Here is a 14,557-nt window from a genome sequence, read left to right as displayed (position 1 = left end):
GCAGGGAGTACGGGGGAGGCTGGAACAGAGAGACCCAAGTCAAAGAGTTTTAGCACATTTTGTCCTTCGTGCTTTAGCCAGTCACTGCCTGCGGTTTCGTATTTATGAACCTGTATCAGGGGATTGCTTGATAGGTCTTTAATTTCCTTTGGTTTTACTCTGAACACGCTGTCTCTTTAGGGACAGCAAGAACATTCTCAGTGTTACTGAATGTCATCTCTGTGCAAACTGAACAGAGGAAAAATATTCTGATAATAACGGTGAAATATGAGGGGTGGTAGGCTTTCTGGCTGCTGACTTTTTTTGTTATTTTTTTTTTTACTCTGATGAGAGTTTCAAGGTCAGCTGGCTCCATAGATACAAATATGCCAAGAACAAAATGTACAGATGCGCCAGGAGTCAGGGACACAGACGTGCTGGCATGGTAAACAGGCCCGGATCACGTCCAGTATTGTCAGGCAGCGAGCACACAGAAGTGTTCATAAAAAGGCACTTTATTACAGCGATATCAAGATTTATCTTTTCTCTCCATTGCATCATTAAATGTGAGTTATTCGCATTTTTGTGGAAAAGCCTAGGTTCAGCACAATCTCAGAATTTTATTTGGAGGATGGGGAAAGGTTTTATTCATGTACTACAGAATCCTGTAGCAATATCTGAGCATGTAATAGACATTGTGGTTCCCTCAATAAGTGGCTGGAGTAGAAACCAGAAGACTGGTTCTTGTCCTGATTTTGCTGCTGATTTATTGTGTAAACATAGAAAAATCTTCTACTGTAGCTGTTGCGAGTTCCCATCCACCCTTTCCTTTCCCTCCTAGACACATTTCCATTTGTCAGTTATTTGCTTGAACTAAACATCAACCCGTCAGGCAAAGGCTGGAAATATCTTCATCTAGCAGTCTTTGGCAGACTTAAAATATTAATGCATTTTATAGTGTACTTATTTTTCATAACTGTCAGTTGTTGCTACCAAGGCAGGGAATTCCTTATAAATATTGAATGCTGCTGCAAGGTCTGGGAAAAAATTCTAGAAATGGTTCTCTTAAGCTCCCAAATGACTGAAAAAACTGCTGAAAATCTTCCTAATGTTAGTAAATTATGTGGAAATCCAAGAGCACAGAAGTTACCCGTCACTGGCATTTTCTAATAAACAGTCATAGTTCTTGAATTTAACCAGTCCATGCAGTTTACTTACTGGTCATAGACACCTTGGGGAAGAATGGAACTATTGGGTTTGTTCTTAAGGTCTCCCTAGAAGTTGTTGTAGTAAGATGCATCTCAGAAATTGCCTTGAAGCTCTGTTGCACATAAAAGAATAAAACTTAATTGCAGAGGAGATCCACTGCCTAGCTTAAGCGCTGGAATTTTGACAAAGCAAAAAATTCCCCTGGTAGAGCAGTTCCAGCCCTTGCAGAGGAGGAAGCAAGCATGCATCCAGGCTCTGCTGTAGTCATGCGAGGTCAGCAACCGCTATGCCGCTCTGTTACGGCAGCAGGAATCCACTTTCTGGTTCTTTTCTGGGCCCTCCCACTACCTGCTCACACCAAAAGGATCCTAGGGCAAGGTACAGCTTAGTATTTTACTAAAGCTCGGCGCTGCGTATATTGTGAATTTAAAATGGGCTCTGAAGATTTTTCACCTTGAGATCCCTAGTTCCAATCTAGCCTAGGCTGACCATGACCGAAGCTCTAACTCCCTAGTGACATCAGTCAGCTCCTAAGGGACACGGCGCTGGGCTCCACTGCAGCCATGCTCATTAAAGTAGAGAAGCCAAGGGTTAATTGCCCAGGTATTACCAGCCAATCTGTCTGTCACGCGTCTGCTGGTTAGCCTCTGTAGCAGACCCTTTCTGGCTCCCGAGCTGCTCCGTCCAGTCACCTGAATACACTTGGGGTGCAATGGAAGGGCAGCGCTGGGGAAAGGCTGGCCAGACACTACCCATTTGTGGCTAAATAGAGGCCTTTTGTCCCCAGGGCTGCTAGTCTGCTGCCAGGCACACACACACGAGATTAAACAGTAATAAAAAGACTTCGTTAGAGTCTGGGGAAGGGGAGGTCACTTTTTCTGCAGCCAGAGTAGAGCTGAAAAGAATCCTGAAGTGAACTTAGAGCAATGACGTGTGAGTCCTGCTGTAAGAAACGCCGAGTTGCTTTTAATTCCTAAAACCGGATTGCAAATGGTATTAAAATATGCCAGTTAAATAAACGAGACTTGCTGACGTGCATTGCCTAAAATCTATCTTGAGGATATTATTTTTACCCTGTAGATTGTGCTCTCTGCTAAGTAACTACAGAATAGGCTGGAGGTGACTGTTTTCTGTTGCGCTGATCTGTGATGTTCTGTGGAGCGTTGTTTCAGAGGGCGGTAATCCTGGACTTGGGTGTGTGTGTGCACGCTGGGCTGTGGTTGAGCTCCTACTGGCGCCCAAAGGCAAAAGTCTGTTAGACTCTCGTGCAAAGACGTTTGTGGAATCCTTTGGAATCGGCTAAACACCCTGGTAGAACTCCTCAGAGTTAAATGAAGGAGTTGCGGGCTCTACCTCTTGCTGTCTCTGTGGGAAAACCACAAGTGAGAGGTGAGATCCTTTTTCAGTGGAGGGACTGCTTCCTGGCTGAGCTTGAGCAATCCGCTGCCCCTTTCTGCTCACCTCCTCCCTGCAAAGGGAAGGCCGCTCGTTTTTAGGGGGGAAGTCAGTGCAACAAGATTCCCACCCGAAAGAACCAGCGCATTTGCTTTTGTCAGAAATGTTTTTGTATTCTGACAGCCTAGCAAGGAAGTTGTTTTCATAAATTTGCCGTTGTTAGCAGTGTGCTAGGAGTACTGCATTTTTTTGTTTGTTTGTCGTCGTCGTTTCTGAGCTCGCAGGCAGCGAACAGCCAGGTGCTCTGGAAGCTGGAGCGGCAGGTGATTCACAGAAGAGATGCCACACATGCAAACAGTGCCCCTCACCAGTGTTTTCTAGCCCTGTAGCTACCATGGGCCTCAGTGGGCCGTTCAGTCTCTGGGTGCCCTTCAGCCTTAGGTTCTGCTGCTGCTCCTGCCAAACAAGGGCTTAATTAACGTTAATGATAACAGCAGTTCACTAAGAACTGGACTAACACACTTCTGGGCAATCCAGAAGTTAAAAGACAGCAAGGACTTGGGATGTACGTTGGCTGACACAAACCAGCGGTAGGCAATAGCCTGGTATAGCTGCGAGAAGAGCTGCCTCTCTCCCTGGGTTAGCGTTAGCTCCTCATTATCACATCAAAGGAGATGGCGAGCAGGCTCCTCCACACGCGCTGAACGGAGGCGGGGGAGTTTGGGTTTGTTGTGGAAACTTTTCCTTCCCCTTGCCTGCCTCTGTTCCCACTTCCCAAGTTTCATTTTGAGTCTGGGGTTTGAATAAGCGCCCAAACACAAAAGAAAGTCGAGACAGAGTGGGTGACTGTCACATCTAGATTCTCAGAGCTTTACTTGAAAGCTCAGCTCCCGCTCAGTCGAGTGCACCAGGGAAGAGTGGAGGTGGATGAGACAATCTTGGAAGCTGTTTCGAGCACTGGCTCTTACAACTCTGTTTTCTTCTAAGGGGATGGGAGGTTAATGGTTAATAAATGGGAAGAGACATCTCTTGTTCCAGAGATCAGATTGCACAACAAATTAAAATGCTCCCTGAAGGCACTGCTGCTCCCTCTCCTCTCAATACACATAAAACCCAAGACAGTCACCACTGATTTCAGAGCAAGATCTGGATTTCTGTCACTGGTGCTCAGATTGAAGACTGTCCCTTTGGGTAATAGATGTCATGGGCCAGACGGTGCTCATCGTGGAGAACGGCTCATTTACGTGCAGTGACACCTCAGAGAAGTGGTGGTTACTCCCGATTTGGTTCATGAAAGCTCAAAAATTGGACTGCCCTGATGCATTCTGTAGGAACCAGGAAAAAATCCAAACTGTTTGCTTTATGAAAGCTTTTTATATACACAATGTCCTCAGAGAGCTATTTAGTTATACCAAAATGAGATTAAAGTTATGCTCTTCCACATCTTGGGGTTCTGTTTGCAAATCCAGGAGCTAAGCCTTCCACAGTTGCCACAATCTCATCCCTGTACATAGCCCTGTACTTCCTTTGAACAGTGAAGCCCAGCTGTCAGAGTTTGTGAGCACCCCCAGGAAAATCCAGACGTTGCGCTGAAGTGAAATTTATATCTATGTGCTCCTGGAATTAGATTGTTCCTCCAATTCTAGCATAAGAGTCTAATTTAGATGCTTGCTGATACTACCTGTCTCTTTGCATCAGTTAGAAAGCAGATAGCACGGCTGTTCAGACTTGGACTAGTGCGTCCTAAGTGGCATTACCTTAGGTGAATCTCATCCCAAACACTGAGAGAACTTTGCATGACTCAGAGAAGCAACCCTTCTGCATTTCCTTGGTCACATGCTAGCCCGAGAGTATACCCAAACTAGTGCTGTTTTGTGTTAAATCTGCCCTTCTGTAGCAAGCTGATGCCTGGAGTTCTTGAAAGTATGTCAAACTTGTGAGGACACTGACAACTTTTTAACCACCTTAGCAAGGGCATGTTGATGTCACTTACTGAAGTATAGTTTCCAGCTGAAAAACTGTTTTTAGGGCTGGCTTGTCTTTAACCAGTACAAATTGGAAGATGTCCATTGAAATAATATGTGAAGCAATGCACTAGTTTACAGCGGAGGAGTAAGGAAGCAAAAGTCTACCAAGAGGCATGAGCTCATCTGGACCCCTGCAAAAAGTACTGCCTCTCTGGCAATTAAATAAATGGCTCCTAAAAGGCCTTGAAGGTTGATTGAAGTAGGTACTGCTCAAGTGGCCTCTTCTCTGTGGCCTTTGCTGCGCTTCGTAATGCGCCTGGTGCCTCGGGTCCCGTGACAGACAGCAGCCACCGCACACAAACGCAATTACGGCGTGTGCTGGGCGGCATCTGCGGATCAGGGCTGCAGTCCCATCCTCTCCTCTGAGCTGACATCTGGATGGAGGTGGGAATACAGCAGAAGGTGTTGGCAGAGCTGCGGCAAAGAGAGGAGAGTGTCAAAATTACGTGCCTGCTCCTGAGCTGCCAAATCTCGTTAGGGGAGAGGTCTGGTTTTTCCCAGCTGAATGGTACGCGTGAGATGTTGGGGGAACTGGGCTTTCTGCAGCCTCACAGCTTAGCGGGCGCTGTGAAAATCCAGACTCGGCTTCAGACCCTCCCTGTGCCCCACTTTTGCCAGTTTGTAGGGAAATCGGTGGAAGGACGTGGTGCCGGCAGATGGCAGTGCCTGTTAGCGGAGTCTCACTCGAGTCAGAAGGAAGAGGAGCCTGCTCAAAACGGGAAAACGTTTTTATTTTCATTGCCTGAAACGCAGTGCCATTTCTCGCAGGTGTGCAACGCAATGGGGTAGCTCAAGGCGGACAAATGGTCCCCACAGAAATGGCCGTGCTGTGAGCCCGCTCCTCGGCGTGTCTGGGAGACCCCTGCCCGCTTAGAGGCTGTCAGCTGGGTTGGTAGTTGAGATGCATTGGAAAATCGAGTGTGGGAGGTGGGAAGGAAGGCTTCTCCTAACATTGACCATGTCACACGAGCTTTGCAGACTTGCAGAGCTTGTTCCTGTAGGGCTGCTGGCTGGGCAGCTTCTCCTAGCACAAAAATTCATTCTAAATCTTATTAAAAGGTGAGGAAGAACTTCTTCCCTCTGAGGGTGACGGAGCCCTGGACCAGGCTGCCCAGGGAGGTGGTGGAGTCTCCTTCTCTGGAGATAGTCAAGACCCATCTGGACAAGGTCCTGTGCAGCCTGCTCTGGGTGACCCTGCTTGGGCAGGGGGTTGGGCTGGGTGACCCACAGAGGTCCCTTCCAACCCCAAACATTGTGTGATTCTGTGAAATGAAAGAAGCAGCAGAGCTGATGTCTTTATGAAGGTGACACTGTGCCCAGTGCTGATGAAGCAGCATCCAGGGACTTAACCTGCTCTGAAAGCCAGAGCTATGATTTTAGGTGGGCATGACTCTCATGCTGTGTGAATTACTGTTTAGTACTTTTAAGGAAGTTTGAGTGCTTATTAAAAAAATACAAACCCAAAACTGTTAATGTACTCCCGAAATAGCAATTTTATAAGGATACTTCACGTATCATAGACATACTCCTAAAAGGTAAAATAAATATTGCTGGAAAGAGCATTCCTAACAGTTATGAGCAGGCAGATCTAACATAATTTTATAGGATTTAATCAACAGTTTATTACCGTGCCTTTTACTTTCATTGAAAATAGTTTCACTGCTGATTTGAATTCAGTCCTCTGTCCTGTCTGCAAACTCAATGGGGTAGCCCTGTCCTAACGCATGCGAAACAGGAGCCGGACTGGCTAGTCTGATCTCATTGCCCACGCTGTGGTGAAGTGGAAATACAAACTAAGAACAAGTGGAAAAGCAAAATTACAGCTGTAAAACTAATTTTTAATGGCCCAAGTTCTTGGTCTGGCTCCAGATTCCTGTCCCTTCTGGCCAGGTCCAACCTCCACGTGCAGATTGGAGTTCAAGAACACTGGTAAAAAGTGCTGCGTGTATAGAGATGTGCTTTCCTAACCCAGCCCCCTGTGCAATACGGCTATTAATGATACTCAAAACTGTGGTTATTTTATTTATCTTTAGCATGTCTGTCTGAATTTTTCCAGTCTAGCTTCCATAATAAGGTGCTACGTAGCCTAGATTTAAGGTGCTTAGGAATTGGATTGTCTGATCTACAGGAAGTTCCACTAGTTCCATTTTTTTCCTGTTCCAAAACAAGAGCGCAAATAAGAAGTTGCAAAATGCCCATACAGTAAAATAAAAATGTCATTCCAAGGCTGAGGTATTTCATTAGTGATAGTGTGACTTTGAAACAAATTTAAAGAACTGGAAGTCATTCAAAGCAGAACGTGTTAAAAATAACTTTCAGATTCCAGCAATACTGACACATTCCTGTACAGTGCTTTGGTTTTGAGCAGTTCTCTTTTGCTGACCAGAAGATATTCTGTGGAAGCCTTTCTGACGGGCTGCAATGCGTGTGGTCCTGGAACCGAGAGTTCGGGAGGGCAGGGGGACAGGATTAGGGGAACGGGGCAACGAAGCCTGAAGGCAGCCTGTAGTCACCAGGCAGATCTGTCTCTCATATGCAGCTGGCCTGACATTTGCTTTTTTGGAAGAGTAAATATTTTACTGAGCTAAGGAGACAGTGTGGTATTATCAATGATAAAAAAAAAAATAAATAGAACAAAGAGGAAGACAAAAAATACAGCAAACCAGTGCAGAGCTTTGCGAGCGTTCCCTGGGACTAGCGGGATCGCAGGCAAACACCACAGCTCCGTCAGCAAACACCGTTTCAGCAGCTTGGTGCTTGACAGGAAAGGGAGGAGAGCTTTCCCTCCTCCTCCCCACTTTTCCCAGATTCCTTGGTCCAGCCTGGAAAAGCCCGGGCGGTGCAGGGGAGCGGAGTGCCCGGGGTGTTCCCCAGGCACCGGCTATGCCTCTGTGCCCCCCCCCTCCTCCAGCCAGCCCCGGCTGAAACCCCTCCCTCCGCTCCCTCCCGCCGCCTTTCCCTCTGCTGCTCAGGCAGAGCAGAGGATGCTCCCCAGCGCAGGCGGTCCTCTCCCTCCCCTCTGCCCCAGCCCTCGAGAAAGCTTTATCCCACCAAGAATTCATTTGTAGGGGAGGGGGCAAGAGCAGAGAAAAGGCAGGCATTCGGCAGGGAAAAGTAGCGCTGCAGCAGTGGAGGGTGAGGGTTTGGAGCATTCCATGTCTGCTCTGATAGAGCAAGGGAAATCAGGGCTGCCTAGGGACAGGGGCGTGTGCATTTAAACCTTCAGTGCCACATAAATGTTTTCTGATAACAGGCAGAGGGAGGAAGGAAGGAGGCAGCCCAGGGATCAGAAGACGACCCCAGCTCTCTGGTGATGGCATGGATCGGACGCTCTTCCAGCAGCTGTTTTACCTCTCAGTCCTCTCACCGTCCAGTATCCCCGAAGTGCCAAGGCACAAGACTGATGCAGAGCCGCTCCTAGCAAGTAAGTTACCTGATTTTGTCTGTTTTTCCAGTTCAGTTGTTCTTTCTGGCTGCGAAGGATCAGGAACCCAGAAGGCAGGAGGACAAGTACCTGAGGTGTTAGGTCAGCTGAACACCAGGTTTCTGTGTCCAGCCCTGCCAGGGTGACAGCTAGAGAGGTGCTGTGGCCGAACTTGCTGGCTGCAAGAGAACTCTTTGGGAAGCTGGAGATTAGATGTTGATCTTGGGAAAGAGCACTGTCAAATCTAGCGAAGGTGTTGTGCAGGAAAAGACATTAAAGATTATGAACTGCTTAGATACCAGATTAGTGGAGATCGCTGGAATACAATGGGCAGAGACTGATCAGTAAGCAGCCCTGAAATGTGCAGAGTGACTCCATAATCCTCACCTAGAGTCAAAGATTAAATTCTTTCATAATTAAGATATTTGCTAGTCAGCTTAGGGTTTAAAGAGCCTATGCAGGCTACTCCCCAGACAATGAAGTGGCATGTTCAGCCCTGGGAGGGGTCAGGCAATTTAATGCACTGGGAATCCCTAGGGGTGTTTAGGGCTCTGGGAGGTAAAAGCATGACTCATTTTTTTACTGATGTCTTGCTGCATCGGTCAAAAAGGTGCCTGAAGTCCTCCTTTTTGTGTCAGTACATGCTAGTTGGGAGTAACACGCTAACTTTTATATGGCCTCTCTCTCGTTTGCTTTCACCTGAGAGCTTCAGGAACCAGTCGAGAACTGGCAGAAACCGTCCCTGTCCCAGAAAGCTTACCTTCTGAAATTCTGTAGTCGAGCAGATCCTTCCTCCTGCACCCTTTTAGGTAGACAACTGTTTTGGATTTATAGTAGAGTAGCTCAGAGGGAAACAAAACTGCTCCCACTAGTTCTCTGACCAATCCAATAGTTATCTGCTGTACTGCGTGGGGAGTGTGTCTGGTAGTGTTTGTGCTGGGAGAGTTGTTTCACTTCTGGGGTTCAGTTCTTTCCCCCACTGTTCCTACTCAGTTGGAGATAAAGGATCAGGATCGTTTCTGGTTCCCCTGAGAGAAAATTCTTCATCTCTGGAAGGTTCCAGCCTGATTATTTTCAGACTCTGAAAAAGGCAGAGTTTTGGGGTCATGTTTTGAGACAAATCTCTGGACTCTTATATAGAAGTCATCCACTTTTTGTTCAAGTGAGGTCAGGAGAGCCCCTTGGACATTTGGGGTGAGCACTGGCACTTAACTGGCAGTTCAGTATTAGGTAGGTCAGTTTGTCTCTCCGTGACTCATCTTCTCTTGTCTGCACAGTGGGTTCAATAGCACCGTTAAACATCTTGGGGCAGAAAGAGCCCGTGTTTGGTCAGTTCGTCTTTGAACTGTTTGGATACAAGTTACTGGAGAAGTGTGAAGTGTTATTAACATCCCTCAATTTTCTTTAATTTTTTTTTTAAGCCAGCTGCAGATTAGGTAGTGATTCCCAGTTGCTATAATGGTGAAATATCTGAGCAGTGGAAAACAGGAACATCACTGCTCTTGGGGCAGGATTTCCTCTTAGAACCGAGGTTCTGCTTTCCTCAAAATTCAGTGTGTGCTGTGTGTAGGAGAAACAGGAGCATCTTATCAGGACATAAGTGTCTCTCTTTCTTTGTTCAGTTGTGTTGGTTGAAAAGTAATGGTCAGATTTTCAATGACACCATAAGGTCCCCCTAAAAATAGAGTCTGGGGTAAAAGGACAGAGAGACTGCAGAGTGCCTCAGGCAGAGTCACTTCTTGGAGGCGAAGGGATGAAATTGGTTTATTTTCAAGTTTTATTTGTTGGCAAAGAAAACATCATTTGTCTGTTCAAAATTAAGAAAAACACCCAAGAGCATAATATTGTGATTGCATCCTTTGCACGTGGACTTTTCGTGCTCAACTTCTTTAATTCAATGAGGTATGAGGTAACTGACTGAATGTTGGATGGGTTATGTCCTCCCACCCACCCTGTGCATTTGAACGGTGCTATGTCAAGTAGCAGATACCCCTTATGTTGTGGAAACTCCACGTTCTCCAGTCCTTGTTCTATAACAAATTGTTATAGCCTGTACACTGGGGTCATTACGACGTCTCGTAAGGCATTTTCTAGTTTTCATCCTTTTTCTGAAAAGAAAACCCCACCCACCCCAGTCTCTATTCTCATTGGTTTCTCCACTCTTTTCTGCATTGGTCTGAAGTCAGTATATTTAATGCAGCTGCAAACTTGTGTTATGTATGGGATGTTTTTTATAGTTTAATCCATAGTTGGAGGGGGGAATCTATTTGAAACCTGTAGCTACCTGAGAAAACAGAAACATTATTTCTTGGCCTTAGAAATAATGCTGTTAGGTTATTCCTGCTGATAGTTCAGGCTACGTAGGCTTTTCAGAGGAATCTTTAGACACACCTGAAGCAGACAGGGACTGTAGTCACTGCTGCTGGATTGGTGGAGGGGAGGAAGAGTGGTGCGGTAACTACAGGCACTCGTTTAGGACTTTGGAAACTCTAGGCTTAATTCCCTGCCCTGACACAGACTCTCAGTGCGAGTGTGGAAGAAGCAAGTGTCTTTGTGACTCACTTCCTCAACTTGAAATATGGGAAACAGAGCACTTCCTTGTTCCACAGATCTTAATAAAGAAATAAATCAAATTTTAAAGCACATGATACCTGTGTAAAGCAGTGTGAAACATCTGGATACTCTGGGAATGGGGGGACCACATTGCTACCTCAAAACTGACAATGAAAGGGCTGAGGGATATTAGAACTGTGATTATCCAGCATTGCTGGGGAGAAGGATAGATTGGGAGGTAATTAGCAAATAAAAGTAAAGTGCAGATGTCTGTCTTTGTGTCATATTAGCTTCCTACACAGAGATATTTTCTTACAAGGTATTTTGTTTTGAAAGACTGAACACCTTCTGTTTCGGTATTTCTGAGCCTGATGAACTCTAAGCAGACAGGCACTGTCATCTTCCCAGCTCTGTAACAAGCACAGAGTCATCCTGCTTCTTCAGCGGCTGCCTAGTTAATCACCAGTCACCCATTTTTGTGTACTGGTGGGTGGGTGGGTGTCTCCTCTAGCCCCAGAGCGACTCTGTTGTAAAATCATGCCTGTCAGCATGTTAGGAAAACAGTGCTGCGACTTAATGAAAACTCAAAGAGGAAAGGAGAGGCATCTTCCTACTTCAGTGCTGAGTGAGATTACGCTTTGAAAAACAATTATTTGGATGAGGGAGCTACTGAACCACATGTTTGTTAGTGAAGTGCCATGGGTCTCCCTTTCTGTGCAGTTTCCTGAAAGGTTTTGCCCTCTTTTGCATCGTTCCTTCCACCTGTGGATCTCCAAGCACTTTCCAAAGAGGCAGCCACCACAATCTCTATTTACAAGTCAGAAAACTGAAAGATGACATGATTTGCACAAAATCTATCCACCTTTCTTTTTCCAGCATGCGTACGTATGCCTTGAAAGGTAATCTCGTGTTGGCATCAACTGCTCAGCCTCAGTCACAGCCAGGCAGTAAATAAAAGGATGGTGGGAAAGATGCCTTTCTCAGGGAGATCAAAGCCCTACCTGTCAGTCAGCACCTATCTAATAGCCATTTATCTTCAGGCTGTCAAAGGCCAGCTTTTCCTAATACTCCCTCTTCCTCTGTCTTTCCACTCGCACTCAGTGTTCAGCGATCAGTGCTTTCATTCTCCTTGGGTGCTACTGCTTTAATTTGCTCTGTTCCTCTGCCAGCTTTCCCATGCTGCTAGCGTCTGTTGATGAACTTCATCCCCTTGTTGCAGTGTAGCCCCATGGAGAAGATGTGTCCCAGAGGAATCTGGGGACAGTGACCCAGGCTGTGTTTTAAGTGGTGCAGGCCAACAGGCAGCAAAAGAACCAGGTCAAGTTTTTCATTAATGATCTGTTTGGTGTTTACTGCTGTGTTGATTGCTTGGTGAGTAGTATAGGACTCTTTAGTAAAAGAGATGGCAGAATTCAGTAGAATCCTGATTTGGGGAGGTGAGGGGGATTTGCTAAAGAACAGTTGCTCATTTATTCTCATAATGCAAGAAAACACGAGCATCAGGTTTAAAATAAACAAAAACAAGTATTTTTTTACACAAACTTGATGACAAATTCATGTCTTCAGACTCTTCCTGCCTGCTAGTTTAGACCTCTCCAGAAGCAAATTCCCACTGAAACTTGCAATTACTGAAGTGAGCTCAGTGATTATTTAAATTGAAAAAGTCACCATAGTCATCAGGGGAAAAAAAGTTTCCTGCAGACTTTTCTTGTTTTACCTTCTGCTCTGTCTTTGGCTAATTCTTATCTTGGAGACTTGGAGCTATCAGGAGGTACATCAGCTCTGTCAGGCAGGGCTGGCAGACAGCTCTGCAGCGCAATGCCTCCGGAAGGTACTTAGCTAACCCCAGCTTGACTCTGCTTCAGCAAATCTAAGAGCCCTAAATGTCACCGCCTGCCCGAGTGTCGTCTGGGCAAGAGCTGAGCAAGAGCAAGTCCGATAAAAAGCCTCTTTGCAAGGTTGATAATACACTGACTCACATCTCCTTTTGCAGTAGCCTGTCCCAGAGGAAAGCAGCGTTGTACAAAAGTGACATTTTTATTATCCTGGCCTGGTTTAACCAAAGATGGTAAATGCCAGTGAAACGGGACGGTGCACGTGACTGTAAGAGGCAATTTCATCTCTGCGATCTCTGTGCTGGAGGGAGCAGCGGTTTGCGAACTGATGTCTAAATCTGTGAGATGTTTGCACGTAATCACCATCATCTGGACAAGATGTGTATGTTTGACAGCGGTGGGGGTATATTACACAGTGAAGGAGTTAACCAAATCCTTACATAGGTATGGTGCTCCTTTTACAGTGGCTTGTCAGTTGTGCTAAAGTTTCCCAGAGCAGTTACAATAATGAGGAGATGATAGCAAATTTTCCTAGAAGATTCTTGTGCCTAGGATCTCACAGACCATTCATATCCATATCACAGATTTTACAGTTGGGGAATTAAGGCAGAGGGAAAAGCAGGGATTTGCTCAGCATTAGAGAAAAAATACTGAAATCATTTGGAACAGAAAGCTGGCTAGTCTTCAGCTATCCACACGTGTGCTCAAACTGCTAACCAATATTATTCCTTTTAAAGAATCTAATGCAAAGATTCATCTGCTTAATTATTTTCAATAACCACACACTGAGGTTATGCTTATATGCTTATATGATGGGAGAGTTGAAGATTAAATATTAGGAGAAATTGTAATGCCACTGAAGCTGTCAGTAAAGTTCATATGCAGCAGGAATTTTTCTGCTTTAATGGACCACTTGTAAGGTGTTCCGGAAGGTTTCCAGAAAGATTTCCCTTGACCTATGGTTAAAGATCAGTAGCGTTAGGAAAGTGATGTTGCCAGTCCCTGGAGTGTGTTAAAGCAGGTTTCCCCGTACTTTCATTAATGGGCAGTCCCTCTAGCCTGCTTCACCAGAGTGATATTTCTAGGGATTTAGGCTTTTTGGATTGTTTTTATTCTGTTCTGTTCTTTTTAATATGTTTCTAGATCCTTTTTGGTCCCTTTGGTATGAATCTAAAATATGAAACCTTACACTATAGATTAATGTCTTGAAATCGATTGTTCTCTCTTGCATAGTGTCAGTGTAAGTGAAACTCAGCTTCAAATATAACTTTTATAACAAAATTATCATGAAAACAGTTCTTTTTAAATTGAAAACATGCAACACTTGCCTGTGTTTGTTTCTACACATAGATAGATCAAAAGCTTTTTAGTCCAAATGGAGTAACTTTAGATTAACGAGACAATGCAAACAAAGATCAAAAGTAATATTCACAAGAAGGAAGCAGGGAGGTTCTTCTCGGTACCTAACTCACATTATGTCAGTGGGTGGGAGGCTTCTTTCCCTGTTAAAGAGGGGGGAAAAATGTGCGTGATTGTTCTGAATTGCACTTGGTAGATGCTTTCACATGTAGTGAAGTGAGAGTCAATAGGTACCCTTAAAATTTGATGGCATCCAGCAGGCACTTTGCCCGCGTGTAAATAGGCACGCACCGTAAGGCCGCAGGGCGCCCGACCAGTGGCCCAGGAGATTGGAATTTGCAACAGGTAGCCGAAAATGGCTGAAGATGTATCTAAATATACCATGAGCCAGCTCGCAGGAGTCCTGCCTTCAGAACTGAAAGAAACAGAGGTAGGGATTAATATTCTGCCAAAACCCTCGATGCTGCTGTTTGAGGAAGTGACCAGCACAGTGCTGGGGCTGTGTCCCACGTCCAGATCGTATGCAGCCGTGGTAGCAAACCTGATTCCTCCTAGCTTACCACCCCAGCATCGTTAATCCCCACTATTTACCCCTTCCTGTGGCAGCACTTCTTCAGCTCTGGCCCAAACCCTTCAAACCAGGTGGATTTGCCAGCACGCAGCGGCTTTGGGACTGTGCTGGGGACAGATGGCTGGGCTCCCTGGTGAACGGAGCCAGCGGGTATGGTTCCAGCAACAGGCTCTGGCTGCTTCACTGGAGTAATGATTGATGGTGA

General features: G+C 45.7%; 1 protein-coding gene across 2 annotated transcripts in view; it reads left to right on the top strand.

The window, feature by feature from the left end:
• The window catches only part of KCNJ5 (potassium inwardly rectifying channel subfamily J member 5), a 58,490-nt gene that overhangs the window by 30,241 nt on the left and 13,692 nt on the right, over window positions 1-14,557 (top strand). The window contains exon 3 of one of the 2 annotated variants that reach the window (XM_075442501.1): window positions 7,864-8,034. The gene's annotated coding sequence lies outside the window, so the exon portion shown is untranslated. Of the gene's footprint in view, window positions 1-7,598; window positions 8,035-14,557 lie in introns of those variants that run through there. The other variant, XM_075442502.1, reaches the window with a different exon arrangement.

Source organism: Opisthocomus hoazin, chromosome 24 (genome assembly GCF_030867145.1).
Source record: "Opisthocomus hoazin isolate bOpiHoa1 chromosome 24, bOpiHoa1.hap1, whole genome shotgun sequence".
NCBI classification, from domain to species: domain Eukaryota; kingdom Metazoa; phylum Chordata; class Aves; order Opisthocomiformes; family Opisthocomidae; genus Opisthocomus; species Opisthocomus hoazin.
The sequence above is the reverse complement of the archived record's forward strand: the minus strand, read 5'-3'. Positions and strand labels throughout refer to the sequence as shown.